The sequence below is a fragment of the Amblyomma maculatum genome, chromosome 1, assembly GCF_055883805.1.
Source record: "Amblyomma maculatum isolate TAMU_Amacu chromosome 1, ASM5588380v1, whole genome shotgun sequence".
Classification (NCBI taxonomy): domain Eukaryota; kingdom Metazoa; phylum Arthropoda; class Arachnida; order Ixodida; family Ixodidae; genus Amblyomma; species Amblyomma maculatum.
Window position 1 is genome coordinate 273,225,816 of NC_139344.1, and position 16,221 is coordinate 273,242,036.

At 47.9% G+C, this 16,221-nt stretch overlaps 1 pseudogene; it reads left to right on the forward strand.

Annotated features, from left to right (window-relative positions):
• Positions 1–11,222: 11,222 nt before the first annotated feature.
• LOC146206556 (facilitated trehalose transporter Tret1 pseudogene) lies at positions 11,223–12,575 on the forward strand (annotated as a pseudogene).
• The last annotated feature ends 3,646 nt before the right edge of the window (positions 12,576–16,221 follow it).

Below are 16,221 nucleotides of genomic sequence, written 5' to 3' on the forward strand. Positions count from 1 at the left end.
TCAGCTAGCAACGGTGTCCTGCTAAGCTCTTTAAATCCTTGGTTTGATTTGTGAGGCTTAACGTCCCAAAGCGACTAAGTCTATGAAAAACGCCGTAGCGGACGGCTCCTGAAATTTCGACCATATAGGGTTCTTTAACGTGCACTGAGGTCGTGCAGCACACGGGCGCCTTGCTTTTCGCCTCCGCCGAAAAGCGTTTGCCGCAGCCGGGATCCTGCGTTTTTGAGCACAACGACGTTACTGCTCTGAGCGACGGCGAGAGAGCGGCGTGGCCGTCCGGGGTAAGGGAACAGTCGAGCGTCCAAACTACTGCCCCACCGCTGCGGGGCTTTTAGCTCATCGGAAACACCCTGGACAAAGGCGCCATTATTGTCGTACTAATTATAATGATACCATAATCAATTTGGCTATCTGAAAATTCTCGACAGATGGGTTCTAATTCAAATTTTAGTGCATAACTCGTTTACTGACTTTTCGACCTTTTTTGCCTCTTTTGAGGTCGAGCATCCGACCTCAACAATACACAATTGTATTTTGAAGTGAGATTGAGTGGCTTTCTGGAAAATTGACGTGAGGTCGCCTCAGGAGGCCTCAACCTCAACTAGTGAGGTTGAGATTGAGTGAGGTTATAAAATTTTGTTTGAGGTTGAGGTGAGATTTTTAAGGTGAAATGCCCGCCTCTGGATGGCGGCGTACTCGGAATTGGCGGCAGACTTTGAGGTCGAATCCACTAGACGGTAATCACTATGAGATTGGAAGGGAACTTAGGAGTGCTAGAGCACTGTACTGGCTCGGGCTGGCCCGAAAGCCCGGTCCCGGCCCAACCCGCTAGCTGGGCCGGTTTGGGACATGAGTTTTTTTTTTTTTTTTTTTTTTTTTTTTTTTTTTTTTTTTTTTTTTTTGCCGGGCACTGGCAGGGCTGGGCCCGTGCCTGAAGTTGTGCGCCCGGGTCGAATTCGAGCTTAAAGCTGCGGCCTCGGCTCAGGGTTGGGACTGTAAATAGAAGGCCGATATCTCACTTTTGATTTGCTACTGTAGAGTGTACTATATTTGGAGCGTTAAAACTACGACATGCAAGGAATACAGCCATGGGGCGCGTTGAGAAAAAAAGTTAAGGTATATTGATTCACTTACTTACTTTTACCGCGCCGTTCGCGGCGGCTCAGTTTAAGGCACTCGACTACAAAGCAGCTCTTCCTTTCTTTTTAAATTTATATACAAGAGTTATTGCGACATAAGCTCCTTTGTCGGTCAGTTCTTTATTTTACTATGAGGCTACTTGCTCACAGTGAGCAATTTGCCTCGTGCGTTATAGTCAGAACGGGCCGGGACCGGGCCTAGGTTGGGCTTCACTCCGAGCTTTACAGGCCTGACTGGGCTCACTACAGCAATATTATAGCGGGCGCGGAGCAGATCCGGGCATGAGGCCGCGGGCCTCGGCCGGGGTCGGGCCTGCGACTGAGGCCCGTGCAGTGTTCTACTTGGCACCTAAGAGTGCCGTGTCCCAGAGTAGCACATTACTCATCGACCCATCATCACCTATTGCACACTTCTGGCAAGCACCCCTTACCCTATGGCTAATAAGAACTGAAAAAACTTTTTTTTTTTTTTTTTTTAATGAGGTGAGGCCATAAACGTTGGTGAGGTCCTTACCAGGGCGCGGGACCGCTGCGCTGTGCCACTACACTGCAGACGTGGTACCGGTGCCCCTCCGAATGTCAACACGAACCCTTGCCGTTTGAACAACGTTTAAGAAAACACTGTCTTAGAGAGCTTTAACAACACAAACACTTCGCCGCGCAGCGCGGTGTAGGTTTCGCTCTTCAAAAACCCTCGCTGTTCCGCTGTGGTGCGAGAAGTCCCACTTATTATCTTGTGGTGCCATGCCTGCCTGATATGAGCCTTCGTGATCAGCTGGTGAAGTCCAAGTGAAGTCTTGTTGCGATGCTACTTTTCATTGAGCCATATTCCTTTTTTTTTTTTTTTTAAGGAATAACAGCGCAGATGTTGTATTCTTCCTTGTCCTTCGTCTCCGCGCTGTTATTCCTTAAAAATATGTACCAACTAGCTCAACTTTCCGTGTTATTGAACCATATTCCTTTCTTTGCCAAAAGAAGACTTGGCATGTGCCCTGCATTTGCGTAGCTAGTTTTTTTCTGTAAAGTGTACCTGGGTCACACAGGGCGCCAACAGTAAAGAATATGACAGAAAGGATGCCGCATGGTTCTCGCTAAAACTAGAATTTTATACTGCTGAAAGAAGGTTTTACTTTCAAATTGATTTTGACGTATATTACCAGAAAAAGGAGGGGAGGAGCCGGCAACCAGCCATTCGCAGCTAATGCTGTGCAACTGGGACGGTGGCATTACTGTGGGTGTGGTGTACTGCTCGTATCAGGTTGAGTGTACATATGTGATATTAGTCCGCGCGTGCCCCGAACGCTCCGTGTGTGCTACATTGGACGTATGCTGCCGGGCGCCCCACCCCGCAGCTTGTGCATTGTGTCGCGCACGCGATATGCCTGCGATAGGACGCTACGTCCGCGCGGCTATGTATATACACCCATGCAGCTATATAGTAAACAATTGTAGTGGCCGCTCGCGCACAGGCATTTGTGGACAGTGCTCGGACACTTGCGCGCGAGCGACGCGAACTCGTTTACATTTTGTATTTTGTAAATAATGTACGAAACTCCCCCTGTCCTTTCTATATCGCTCCCCTCTGTACTTCCCCTCACTATCCTCTCCCTATCCCCTTTTCTTTCCCGCCGGCCGCCGCTCAGGTGCTCCAGATTTTTTCGACAGCAGTTGCCGCGGCCGGCAACACTCTTTTCCTTGTTTTTGATTATTTAATAATAAACCACCACCACCACCAGTCCGCGCGTGCATCCACTTCCGTCTCTTTGTCCCATGTTCGTTAGGGAGCAGTGTTTTTCTGCAATTCATTATCGGCAAGCAGAACATGCGAGAAACCGGCGCACCGGTTCTCATTACTGCGTGCTCGTCACTCGTGAGCACAAACGCTTGCTCAGTGCAAGACATCCTATAACATCTTCGTGAGCACCACTTCGTGAGCTAAGAGCCAATAAAGTTGTGAAATTCTGTATTCTTCAGCACTTTTTATTTGCGTTGCAGCTGCGAGATATCATAGGATACTGTCATGCACACGTTGGCTGTGTGGCAAACATTTGCTTCTGAAACTTTACGTGCGCTCGCAGCGAGTATACTTTTAGTAGCCATAGAAAACAAATGAGCTGCGTTCTTCAAAATAATTGTGAGCCAGCTGTGGAACAGAGTAAAATACTTTTTTACAAACATAATAATAGGAATGGTATAAGTTTCCGATGCGTAGCGAAATTTTCCATCTGAAGTTTGTCCTGCGCTAATTAAAAACAATTCCGGCTGCCACTGAAAGCCGATGGGGAGCTTTTGTACATATTGCCTGAGAAGGAGTATACGGCTACGTCACAGTGCAGGCCTTATAGTACTGCATGGATATCGATCTGAGGCCCGAAGCCCAGCGCCCAAGTCCAGCCTATAAGATCGCGGCTTCAAGCCCGGGAATGCATGGCGTAAATAGATCATTGTGAGCACATAGACTCCTACTAAATATATAAAGAACGGGCCGACAAAGCGGCTCCTGAGTAGCGTTTGGCGATTTTTGTTTTTAATGCAAAGGGATCATGAAGCATGTTCGTCCGGTCGGCTTTCGGAAAAATGATCTAGGAGATGCGCAGAGATCACACAGAGGAACTCGGAAGTTCCAAGAGCCAAATCGAACCGGATGTATACACACGTAATAAACAAATTAGCTTTCCCTCAAGATTTTTTAACAGCCATATTTTACGGGCTGCAATGTGCAAACTAATGAAGCGTCCATGAAATCAGGCGAATATTGTTCTTAATGAGCACAATTTTACGGATTGAATTCATGGCTGAAATGGTCGGCTTTCAACTGAGGCGAAATGCAAAAGGGGCGTGCGCACGTCCCAAGGTAACTTCGCAAAATGCATCGGCTATGAGGAGCAACATAGTGGAGGGCTTAGGATCATCTCGAACACCTAGGTTTTGCGCAATACACAATTGTCATGCTAACCCAGGTCTCCCGGCTCAGTATTCGAGCGCCTTTAGCACTGAGTCACCGCAGCGGGGTAATATATAAATGAAGAAGTTAAAAACCTTACCTTTTTTTTTTTCTCAGCGCGCAACATATGACATCTGTGTCGATGCTGTAACACCCGAAGTGCACTTTACTCTAAAATAGGGACTAAGAACCCTAACATCGGTTCTCTATGTACGGGCCTAAGCCCGAACTGAGCCCGCAGATTTAAGCCTGAGTCAATACCGGGCCCGCAACTTCCAGCCTGAGTCTGGCCCAGGCCCGGCGAACCAGCCGGGCAAGGCCAGGCCGAAGGTTTCGGGCCGGCCCGAGCACGCGTGCAGTGTCTAACGCGGCATCCCCGCTGGTTCCCAAGTCATCGCCGCGCCCGGCTGAGGAGCCCCATCCATGTCTCGTGGCCTTGCGCCTTGCGTTGCCGTCGGCTTGCAGGGCGAACGCTTTCGAGGGAATACAGGGGATTTTACGCCAGGCTTATTTCCCCAATTGTCCCCAGGAATAGTCGCCACTGGCTGCGTCGGCGAATCAGGTGAAGTAATGCTCCTGCCACTCAACTCCCGCGCGTCCTGCGTGTGCATTCTCCCATCCATCGACAGTCAGAACTGTGACACGACTGATCGGGCAGGTGTCTGCTCTTGCGATCTCAAAATGCCACAGCGCTGTCTTCTTCAGGCGTAGTCTGCTGTTATTTTTCATCTTCGCTGTTCGTCTTTCACCCTTCAATTTCAGTTCCTTTGCTCTCAAGTAGATTGATTTACAGTTTTCGCGTGTTTTTGTTCTTTTGTTTTTCTTTTTTTTTTTTTTTTTTTTTTTACAATCCCATTTACCAATGCCGCTCTCAACCTCCGGTGGTGTTCGTCCGTCCTTGGTCAACCACGCAAGGTACGTTGTGTGCCTCCCGTTGCTTGGGAGGAAACTTCCATCGTCCGTGTTTTATGACTTTGCTTCGCAGGTTGGCTCTTGATAGAAAAAAGTTGCAGTTTTCTTTTTACACTGTCTGAAAAATGTCAGCGTTACGAGAGGTGCTGTCTCCTGCCGAGACTACTCATCCCGTGCTTTGAACTTTTCACCTCTACACCAGAGTAATGGTCCTCGGTGGCTGTAGTGTTGGTACGGCTCATTCCTCAAGACCGTCGAAAAATGGCGGCCGCGCCGCCCTGCCCTTCGCCGCCGTGCGCTAACAAGCATAGATTCGTGAAATACCACCCGTTTTCTGCTGTCACGAGAAAGACAGCTACAAATTTCAATAATATACAGGCGAGAGCTGCATATTCTTGAATCGTGCAAGAGGAGCGCGCGTTGTTACTGTGAAATATGGACACTGTTGCGTCTGTTAATGTGATCGGTTTATAACTTGACAATGACGTTTTCTTGAGCCTTGATTATATAGAAAAAACGCATTGCTTTTTGGGTACTTCGCCGGGTGTCGGGGCGGCTGGTGTTTGGTACTCTCTTCCGTACATATTCAGTTAAACTCAGAACAAACTCATCTGACGATGCATGCTGCCTCACCTGTATGTTAACTTAATTTGTTACTGTCATTAGTTTCCTCGCTCATGACAGCAGACAATGGCAGCAATTTCACGAGCAATTTCAGCAAGGCACTACAATTTCTCTGTTCAAATTTGACATTTGAGAAAATAAATTAGGGTGAAGATTATGCTTCGCCTTAAGAGTAAAGTCGATAGTACCAATTTAACAGCGCATTTTCATTGCGTGATTTTATTTTCATGTTTAAATTATTTAATTTCGTAAAATTATTCCTCTAACATCAGTACACATATCGAACAAAAAGGTTAGTCATACGCGCCAAAACGCGTTCACTAGGAGCCTTTCTAACGAGCTTTGAATCTGCCTGTCATGCAGCCGGCTTGTTTTGGAATCCCAATTGTGAGAAATTAATTTTATTAACCTCGTATTTTTTCCGATACTTAATTACGGCTCTCACTTTTGGGGTACGGTGACTGATCTTCGTTTTAGCAAGCCCAATGCGCAATCGCGTAATATTGCGGCGTTATACACTGGTAAAAGTTTACATGCAACACGCCTTTCGTGCGTATCGCAATGGTTGTGACTGCCACATCGTCCCCGGTGTACCGTACGCTTAGTTCAGAACGGCTGCCTTTGTTATTCGCATTGCAGGAAAGCGTTCATGCATCTACCCATCCGCAAGCAGATTGTCCTGAGTATGCGCCAGAGCCCTGAACTGGCCACAGAATTCGGCCTCGAACGTAAGTGTGATATGCAAGTCTCACGAAAATCTAATTTCAGTTAACGTGTGTTCCTTAATATTAGCACACAGTCACTGAGTGCAATATTTTTTTTTTTTTGTTCCTCGTTATTGAAATTCTGCTAATGCGAGATATTTCGATATTGGATTGGATACGCATATGATATGATATTGTGATCCATAACTAATACAAAATGAAAGGAATTAAACGGCAATGGTTTTAGTCGGAGGTCGCTTCTTGGTTTTGTTGGTCTCTAATAGGGCGGTATATAGTTCAGTTCAGTATCAGTCGTTCAGTCGTGTCCGACTCTTCGTGACCCTATGGACCATATCACGCCACGCTTTCCGGTCTCTCACTATCTTCCTAACATCACATAACTTCATCTGCAGGTATATAGTTAGCCATGTTTAAAAGAACAGTGGGGCGCTAACGTGGCCGTATTTGCCTACTAATCTGTTCTTGCTTACAAGTTGCGCAGAACTACAGGCTGATGTTAAACGCATACGCGTTGTGTGCGGTAAGCGCTTGGTTCGATTCCATGTGCCTCCGGGCAGCCGTCTAGAAGAAAAATGTCTTCGAGCGAATTGCTGTCAGTGCTTAAATCTGAAAAGACGGACATGATAGTTTTCAAGTTGGCATGTGTGAATGACAGGGGAGCACGTGTCGAAACTGCTGAAGTATTGCCGTGATTTAGTTGTCTACGTAGACTGTCTTGATCTGATTTTAGCCTAGTGCATCATTGTGTGCGTATACCTTCTAAGTAGAACAGTTTTTGGATCGAGTCATGCACCTGCTACTACTATTGAATGCATCAGAGGCTGAAGGTGTTTAATGCGTCATGAACGCCAAAATTGAAGACGCAACTGGATTCTTCGACATCGTTATTTAATCCCTCGCAAAGCAGTGTGCCAAAGATTGAATTCGGCGACATTTGACCGTCATCGTGCTTTTATCTGCACTAGGAATGCTTGGATTGGCTGAGTTATTTACGCTACGACCTTCACTTCGCAGCTGCCGCAGCGGTCGCCGTGAAGGAGGAGGCATGCGACCGCCGCTTCCGGTGCCGGTTGTGCTGCCGGCAGTTCAGCACAGATCGCAAGCACCGGGCGCACGAGCGACGGCACGTGAGCAAAGAGCAGGGCCGCTACCGCTGCACCAAATGCTCCAAATGTTTCGTGCAGAAGTCTTCACTGGACACTCACGTGCGCATCCACACCGGCGAGCGGCCCTACGCCTGCAAGAGTTGCGGGGTGGCGTTCGGCGACTTCTCTTCCTACCGCAAGCACTTACGCGTGCACAGCGGCGCCCGGCCCTTCTCGTGCAGCGTCTGCGGCCACTCTTTCACCCAGTCCGGCAACCTGTACAGGCACATGCGAACCCGCCACGCCGACAATAAACCAAGCTAGCACCGTCGAAGCTCTTGTCTTGTCTTTCCTCTTCGCACAGTGCAATTTGCGTGCTAGCGCTGACGGAGCAGCCACGAGTCGCGTATTGAGGGTTGCGGAAGAATCTCGGCCAGCTGCGTTTTTTTTCTTCACCCAAAATAATATCTCGGCTAATATAAGTGCCTATATAATGTATCAGACAGCGTTTTACTTGTAGCACGTTTTCGATAACATGAATGCCATTTATGCCTCCAACCCTGCTATGTGCTCGAAATCTTGTCTTTGCAATAGCCCCCCCCCCTTTTTTTTGTTGTTGTTACTATTACTATTATATTATATATTATACAACTATTATACACAGGACGCGAAGCTGCGTCCTGTGTAAAAACTACCGTTTAATGCGCAGAAACGACATACTGATTTTATTTTTTTTTTTATTTCTTTTAGTGGAAGTATATTCCGCGTTTTGCCGCTGGGTCGTTCGACTGCTGTGAACATTGGAAAGTGATCGGACCCTAGTTATGCAGAGCATGCTTATTCCTTGCAGGAGACAAGTATGGGCGGAAACGTCGGAAAAAATCGGAGACACGTACTAAAAAATTTGCCGACGATTACGTTACTTCCTATGCGAAATTTGAGCGCAGCTCATGAGCTGCTCACCTTTTCGATACATTGAGGCTTGAGACAATTACAGACAACGTTTTTTTTTTTTATTTTTCACACATATTCCTTCAAGAAACACTCCACTAACAGTTCTTGACTGTCATGAAGGAAGTTTTGTGGTCGGAGAATTGAAGACAGTAATTAAGGTATCGGGAGGTTGCGGCGGGAGGCAGCGCGTGGGCCCATGGGAACATTGCGCGGCGAAGAGATAGCAACAACTAACTGATGCCGCTGGCTGACGCCGCTAGCGAGTCAAGGATCAACCTATAGACTCTCCGTTTCGGTTTGTGATGCACGCACCGGGATCCGCTGATAGCGAGCCGGCGCTTCGGCAACCGGCGAACACCGTCGCCGCCACGCAGAAAGAGGGGGAGGGGGGGACACGCAGCGGCGAACGGTGGTGGCAGGAGCGCGCAGCAATCGGAGAACACGCGCGGTCACCGCCACGGAGGAGGAATGGGGGGGGGGGGGGGGGGGGGGGGGGAGCGCGCTGCCCCGGCTGCGGAGCTGGTTATGAGGGACAACGGCGACGACGACGCGAAACGCAGGAACGGGCGCCAAAGAGCTGGGCTCTAAAATACTCTCTCAGGTTAATCGCAGCGAGGGATGCTGTTCGCTTAGGGGGATGAGGTTCGCTTCTTGTGAACCTTTATTAAGCGTGCTCGGTTTATCAGGTGAAAGTACAGGTGTGCTACTGTGAGCGCAGTATTCAGTCATTAGCCACGTGCGGCAGAGAAGACGAGGAGGCAGTCCGTCCACTGTCTCGAGCTCAGTAAAACACACGAGAATATACAGTTGAGTGAACGGGGGCTGACTTGTGATGAGCCTACACTTTAAAGCATGCATGATCTTGCCATCATTTGTCGTCGCTTTGAATCCCTGTAGTAACTGGCCTCCAACCTGACTAGCAGATAAGCGAAATTATATAACACCACCCTGAATGCTGCGCAATGAAAGTACAAAGTGCGAATTTTTGGCCGTACGTTTTGAACGATGCCAGGTTTTTCCCGCGACAATTCTGGGGTACGGCGATGCCTTTTCGGCACAAGGAGAACAGTACGCTCTCGCGTGCTGTAAACAGATAGTGGCCGTCATTCTCCAGTTGCACTTCAAGACGGGTTTACCAGGTGTGAGCTCTGCCGTTGCCACCTTGCTAGGAAAACTTTTGCGGACTGGTGCAGATAACGTACCACCATTCCTCCTCCGCACGAGATGTCACTGACCACCATCGATGCATACCACTGGCAGGCACATCGAGACACTGCATGGTTCCCTCACAGAAGTGTCGATTAGCGCTGTTTGGGCCTTTATGAGTGTTGCTGTCTGGATGTCCAAAATGTCATAGACACCTACAGTGAGGGATTGGACAAGCATTGGAAGGCACATCATGTGCGAGTACAGAATAACAAACAGTTCCACTTCCTCTGCTTGCTGCCTCTCTATAAGAATAAGGCATCAACCTCGAACTTCCTAATGCAATACTTGTTTTTACATTACGTGAAATGAACCCTCATTTATTTATTTATTATTTTTTCAGCCAGTATAGCCCCAGCGTGGAAATAGTACATGCGCTCACAGCATTGCATATATTGTTCACAGAGAATCTTGAATGATTAGCTATTTTTGTATTTCAGGTTTTCTTCTCTTGTAAGGCAAAAACCTTTCTAGGCTCATGGCGACGTTCGTGTTCATTCGCTGGATGTATTCGCCGGGAGTGCTCGCCTCATGAAATTAAAGAAAAAACAATCTGTCTCCATCGGGAATCGAACCACAATCATCCGATTCCCAGCCAAGCGCGCTAATCCCTACTCCACGTCGAACTTTTTTTTCTCTTTATTGCTTGGCTTTGACACCCAAAATTTCACAAAAAGAAACCCCACTCGCAGCCTGAAGACCGCATGGCTATGAGAATATAAGGGCATCATGATCAGCCAGTGTTAGCTTGGCTTCGTAACGTTAAAACTCCCTCTACGACAATAAAGACTCTACTCTTGAAAGCCAGTCGGAAGGTTCTACAGCTGCGTTTGTATGGCGATAAACTAATGCATATTCTCTCGAAAATAAATTCGGGCAGGTCTTACGTCTTTGTCACAGTGATAACCTGTCGTTCAGGAGTGTCATTTAGAGTGAAGGTCCATAAGTATAATTCGAGTCTAGTTTACAATACTTTTTTTTATTGTCCATTGCAATGCATCCCAAAAATAAACACCTTGCCAACAATGCAGAAAACATGGTCTATTGTTTCCGGTTTCTTGTAGGTTAGACAATGCGTTCCCCATGATTAAAAAAAAAAAAATCCTCCCTCCAAAAACGCCGGGATCGTGAGAAACCGATCGTAATTCTCCTTGAGTAGCGCGAGGATGATTGAAGCGAGGACAATAAAGATGCATTTAGTGATAATGATAATAATGGTAGTAGCGATGACAATGACGGGTCATTTAGTTAATAATAATGATAGTAGCGCTGCTATTGATGATGATGATGATGATGATGATGATAGTAATGAAAAAGACGATACAGTTAGTGAAAACAGTCCTGTAAAGTGGCTTTCGTCATTTCCGCTTTTAAGCAGACTTAAGCGCAGTCTTGTCATTTTTCTTTATATTATACGCACTACGTTTTCCTGCTATCGATATATATGTACACATGGTTTCAATACCGGTGCGCTGGGCGTATGGTATGGCACCAGTGGCCCTCCGAGCATGGACATAGGCAGCAGCGGTAGCGCGCATCGCTCGCAGCAGGCAGGAGCAGCCCGATGCAGCGTGCGGTCGGCTTGCCCGCCTTCTACCATGTGGCCGGCTCTTCGACCCTCGCCTCGGTGGCCATGGGCAGCGCGCTGGGCTACTCAGCACCGGCGCTGGCAAGCATGGCCGCCAACGACAGCGGTGTGCACATGACGCGCTCCCAGGAGACGTGGTTCGGCTCGGTGCTAGCCGTGGGCGCTTTGGTCGGCAGCCTGGTTAGCGGTTTCCTCATCGAGCGCTTCGGACGCGTGCGGCCCATCCAGCTGTCGTCGCTGGGCTTCGTCGCCGGCTGCCTGTGCATCGCGCTGAGCGACGCCAGCCTGCCGTGGTTGTTCGTGGGACGCGTGCTCACCGGCTTCTGCTGCGGCCTTGTCTCGCTCTCGGTGCCCGTGTTCGTGTCCGAGATCAGCCCGGCCCACGTGCGCGGCCTCCTCGGCTCCGGTGTGCAGCTAGCCATCACGCTGGGCGTGCTCATCGTATACCTGGGCGGCAAGTGGCTCGGCTGGGTGTCGTTGGCCATGCTGTGCACCGTGTGCCCTATCGTCATGGCCGTCGCCATGTCGTTTGCCGTTGAGTCTCCCCGCTGGCTTATGTCCCGCGGTCGCCGCGACGAGGCCATCGATGCGTTGCGCTTTCTGTACGGACCCAAGTACTGCGCCGAAGCCGAGTGCCTGGCCATCGAGGCCAATCTTCTGCGGCAGTCGGCCGGCACAGAGGACCTAAGGCGGCGCAGTTTCTCGTTACCCCTTGCTTACACGCTCCTGCTGATGTTTTTCCAGCAGTTTTGCGGCATTAACGTCATCACCTTCTATTCGGTCAAGATACTCGAATCATCCGGCTCGGAAATATCAGCGGCGGATTGCGCCATCCTGCTGGGCGTGGTGCAAGTAGTCGCTTCGCTGGCAGCTTCGCTGCTCATCGACCGGGCTGGTCGCCGATGCCTCATGCTCGTCTCGTCGCTGGTCGTGTCGGTTAGCCTGGTCGTACTGGGACTGTTCTACTACTACAAGGACGACGGCACATTTCGGGAGCGCTACAGCTACGTGCCACTGGCGTCGCTCACAATCTACATCGCCGCTTTTTGCCTCGGAATCGGTCCCGTGCCGTGGGTCGTCATGGGGGAGATTTTGTCTCCTCGGGCTCGAGGTTTCTCCACGGGAGTCAGTACAGCCTTCTGCTTCTTCTGCGAGTTCCTCATCACCAAGGAGTTCCAGGACCTCGTGCGTCTTTTCGACTTCTACGGCCTCTTTTGGATGTTCGCGTCGCTCACTGTTGTGCAGATGATTTTTATCTACTGGTGCATTCCAGAGACTAAAGGGAAGTCGCTTGAGGACATCAGCCAAATATTCGAGAGCCTTCCCACGTTCCGGGCCAGTAAGACTCAGCTACACCCAGTACGAACTACCCCTTCTTTTGATGGCGTCACAGGATAGTGACCGAGTTTGATGATGTATATTCACAAGTTCCGACCAGAATGAACTGCTCAGTAGTCGTCGAGTACGGGCTCCAAGCTACCCTATGCGGCAGTACGCACAGCATCTCCTTGCGCACGCAGTGCTTGCTGCTAACAGAGCTCGGAGACTGAACAACAAGTTTGTGTTTCTGTTGTTGTTAACAAAGTACAATTGCGCCAGCAGCATGGAAGGTATACGCATCTCAAGTTGGTGGTTTATGCGTCATCGTGAGACTGCCAAGCGACACACTGTCATTAAACAAACTGTGTTTAATGCTGAGCATCACGGTCAATTTCAATGCTCCTCGGTTTAGCTGATGTGCCATTCTGTTAATTGCAGCTGTTTCAAGCGTCTCGTTTAATGCAAACCAGGTACAGACATCGAATGTTCCGTTCCTCTCTGTCACATAATATGGGGCAATATTACCTGGATTATTGCGATGTATCCGTCTAGTCGGTCATTTTAAACACAACCTCTGAATCGCCACCTTGTTTTCACAACACCGAATGATAACAAAACACTGTGGCCCCGGGTAGGCGCTTGGTAACACAAAATATTTTCATCAAAGCGACCAATTTAGCTACCTAGCCCAAAATTACTTTCCCGAGAGCCCATAAATGCGTCTTTAATATGTTTTGCAAGTCATGAATGTGGACCCAGTTCTCGCTTGATTTCATGGCCCTCATGCAACGCACATTCTCCCAACGTACGGAAATTTAAGCTATGGTATAAGTCAGGCATGTATTTAACGAGTCACTCATTTTCTCGTTGTCTCAAATATTAATTCGTGAGCATATTTGTTTTCAGACAAACTTCTCTGAAAAATACTGTTTTAAGCTACTCTTGTCTTGTCCAGAAAGGCGCTCTGATTAACATCATGCGGTCGTCTCTTCCCCCGGAGATGAGTGCATCCTTGCGTCAGAATCTTGAAGGGTTTCGTGCAGTATTAAGCGAGGGATCGAGGCAAGCGGGGATTGCAAGAATCGGTCCTCGAGAACACTTATCCGCTGCCTAAAAAATTGACGCACGTTTGTTTACAAGGCGCGCACGGGCTTTGAGCACACAAAAGTAATCTTCGCAAAATGATGCGCTTGTACGCCGAACTGAACAGCGCAAGTTTGCGACCACAGGGAAGCCGCCTTCGAGACAGTGGCGTGCTGCGACCTGTGATCCTGGAGCTCCGCCAACCGACAACAGAGGGTCATATATCCTTGAGAGAGGGTCCTGTACTTTTGACCTTGATGTCTCGCAAGTCTCACTTATAAAATTTTGTTCTCTCAACTTACGTTCTGCGTTTCATATTTTCTTCCGCCTGGAAAGCCTGGGCAAGTCCATTTATCTACGCTACTTTTTCGTACGTCGTAAAATTCTCCTGCATATCTTCCCTCGGGGAGCTCGTAGTTTTTTATTATTAACTTTTATTCTATATACCGTCGAAAACTTTCCCCATTGGTTTTTACCAGAGCTCTTTGATACTGCCAGTTACGAAACTTCCCACAGGGTCCATGTATCGAAAATCGGCGGTTTTGATCGAGGCAAGCGGGGATTGCAAGAATCGGTCCTCGAGAACACTTATCCGCTGCCTAAAAGATTGACGCACGTTTGTTTACAAGGCGCGCACGGGCTTTGAGCACACAAAAGTAATCTTCGCAAAATGATGCGCTTGTACGCCGAACTGAACAGCGCAAGTTTGCGACCACAGGGAAGCCGCCTTCGAGACAGTGGCGTGCTGCGACCTGTGATCCTGGAGCTCCGCCAACCGACAACAGAGGGTCATATATCCTTGAGAGAGGGTCCTGTACTTTTGACCTTGATGTCTCGCAAGTCTCACTTATAAAATTTTGTTCTCTCAACTTACGTTCTGCGTTTCATATTTTCTTCCGCCTGGAAAGCCTGGGCAAGTCCATTTATCTACGCTACTTTTTCGTACGTCGTAAAATTCTCCTGCATATCTTCCCTCGGGGAGCTCGTAGTTTTTTATTATTAACTTTTATTCTATATACCGTCGAAAACTTTCCCCATTGGTTTTTACCAGAGCTCTTTGATACTGCCAGTTACGAAACTTCCCACAGGGTCCATGTATCGAAAATCGGCGGTTTTGATTGTTCACAATTCGGCTGTCTACGAATAGTGGCGGCGCCCGCAGCCATTAAAGGAAACTGCGTTGCAACCTTTCAGATTGTTGATAAATGCGCAACCACCAGGAAAATAAAATTAGTTGAAGAATTGCAGTAGCGAAAATCCTTAGAGACAAGAGCCGTAGAGAAAAGAAAAAAGTAATTTCTAAAAGATAATGACAACAATTACAAAACGCTCCTGTTGACCGCTTCTAAAGGGTGCGACAATTCATAGGCACCCGAAAAATGTATACAAAAACTAGTCACTTTTTGAAGCGGAGTTTCCCAACTGATATAATCCAATAGCTCTGATTTTTACGGTTGCCTTGCCTACTGTGTGCGAGTGAAGGACTAGATTAAAAAAAAAAAAAAAAAAGGATTGTACTGCGCATCGCAAGACAGGATCATTCCCATCAATAAATCCGTAACAGAATCCTGCAATATTCTGCAGTTTGCTCACAATTAGAACTAATGCATGAGGGAGCTGGACTTGTACGCAAAAGAAAGCGCCGTAGTGCTCTCAACTGAAGGGTTTTGTGCTGTAAAAAAATACACCGGGATTAACTCCCCTGACATGCTTATTTCAAATATTGGTTGCTAACTTCAGGCTATCTGTGATAAAGCATGCTAATGTGCATTTACGTGCCGTTCCGTTTGGCTTACTGACACATGAAAGACTTCTCAATCGGCGACTAATTCTCTCTGTGCTTTTCTGTGCGGACTGAACACAGCTGTGAGAGAGGCTTACGGGGTTTTATTAAAAAAAAAAAAAAGTTACTGATATATTTCCCAGCTGTTCACTTTTCGTTGCAATATCTGTGCAGCTTATGCAGTAAGAAAATTACAAATATTCTGATCCAGATTTTACTTGCGTCCATGTACCGGCAGACTTACCTTGGCTTTATTTACACCAGCATATCAGAGCGAATTCAGTGGATGTGCATTCGATCAGTCGTAAAAACCATCGTTTTTAAACTTCACACGTCGACGTATACTTGGCGAGGCCACGCCAAGGGCACCTTGTGCTGTGTGAGCAGCTAGAGACTAATCACCAATGCTTCGTGCGGTGTCGGTTTCCTCCTTCTTTTGTGACATACTTCATCGGACATACTTCGTGCAGTAGGATTCCGTGTGATCTTTTTGTGCTCACGGGTCGTGAATAGCTGGATGATCTACCGACACAAAGAATTGCTGCGTTTGACATCTGATTTCAGAGACGAGTGCGCTTTGGTGCAGGAGACACATATGTTGCGCAAGATCTAGGTCTTTACTGGCTGTCCTTTATTGACGCAGCTGTGTGTGTCCCGAAATTTGATGCACAGAGAAAGTGGCGGCTTGATGTAGTGAAAAGGTATCCTAAGATCCGGCCTCACATGAAATAAGTCAGTACGGTTTGCATTTCTTAAAAAGCCCGTGAAAAGCTATTTACCAAAACTAGAAAACGCGCATGCGCAATAGTATCTGATCAGTCATTTCCGCAACGCAAAAGTTTTCAAGTTAGCTTCATC